A 1,028-nucleotide genomic window follows, 5' to 3' on the forward strand; every position below is an offset into this window, starting at 1 on the left:
CTTATAGTCCGAAAAATACGATATATGTATATATATATATCAACATTCTTCAAATTATATTATTTTTGTATTACACAAAAGAAAGTCATACAGGTTTGGGATGACATGGGGTGTGAATACATGATATACATTAATTTAATTTTTTTTTAAATTCTGGGTTAACTAATCCATAAGTAACATAAGTTTTTTTGTGGTGAATTACTCATCTCCAGTGTAGTGGATGCTGACTCCTGATACTCCAGATTGAACACATAAAAGGAGCCAAAAAAGACAGCGAAAGCACTGGCAAAGTTATGAAGTTGGTTAGCTTTATAGAAGACCTTACCCTCAATGCTGACCATCCAGTGGGTTGCAAACAGCAGACTACTCCCTAAAACAAAGGCATCTTCAGCTGAATTGTTTCTTGTAATAGAATTCTCAAAATTATTTCTCATACCTAGCATGATCACCCGTGGTGCGGTAGGCAATGTCATCTCCTGCTCAACCGACATCTTGGTCGAGGTTGGCTGAAAAAAAAAAAAAGATTCTCAGATATTGAAAAAAATTTCTATTTAAGAAAAAAAAAAAAGATTTCAACTTAGAGTGATGGTGTAAAAGATCTAAAGAAATAACTTTTACATCTGTCAAGATGAAGATGTGGTCCTCTTTCTCTTGAAAGTATTTCATTAAAAGAAGAATGGCAGCGATAGGGACCTGATGGTTGTTCATGCTTTCATGAACAAGCCTGGATGTCCTGGCTCCATTTTAGTGTTTGATTTAGGAAAAAGTTAATAATCCTCCTGTCCTTGGTGAGGAAAGCTTCATGGAGGCGTGTGTCAATATCAATATCAGTGAGCATATGAAAACATACCTCTTTTAGTGAAGAGAAATGGCCATTGCTCCTCAACTTCACACAGACTGGGAGGGGTCATGTATTTATCATGTGCCTCTGATATATATAGGTCAATTCCATATTCCTCTCTACGTCCATTGCCTCAACAGCTGTAGGTCCTTCTGACTTGAAGATGGTTGCCAAGATCTTTCTCTTG

General features: G+C 36.5%; 1 long non-coding RNA gene across 1 annotated transcript; it reads right to left on the minus strand.

The window, feature by feature from the left end:
• Positions 1–238: 238 nt before the first annotated feature.
• Positions 239–717, minus strand: LOC128030883 (uncharacterized). The gene is made up of 3 exons (XR_008187988.1): positions 619–717; positions 437–506; positions 239–370 (listed from the first exon to the last, which is right to left on the minus strand). It is a non-coding gene; the product is annotated as an uncharacterized LOC128030883 (long non-coding RNA).
• Between the last annotated feature and the right edge of the window lie 311 nt (positions 718–1,028).

Source organism: Carassius gibelio, chromosome A16 (genome assembly GCF_023724105.1).
Source record: "Carassius gibelio isolate Cgi1373 ecotype wild population from Czech Republic chromosome A16, carGib1.2-hapl.c, whole genome shotgun sequence".
NCBI lineage: Eukaryota > Metazoa > Chordata > Actinopteri > Cypriniformes > Cyprinidae > Carassius > Carassius gibelio.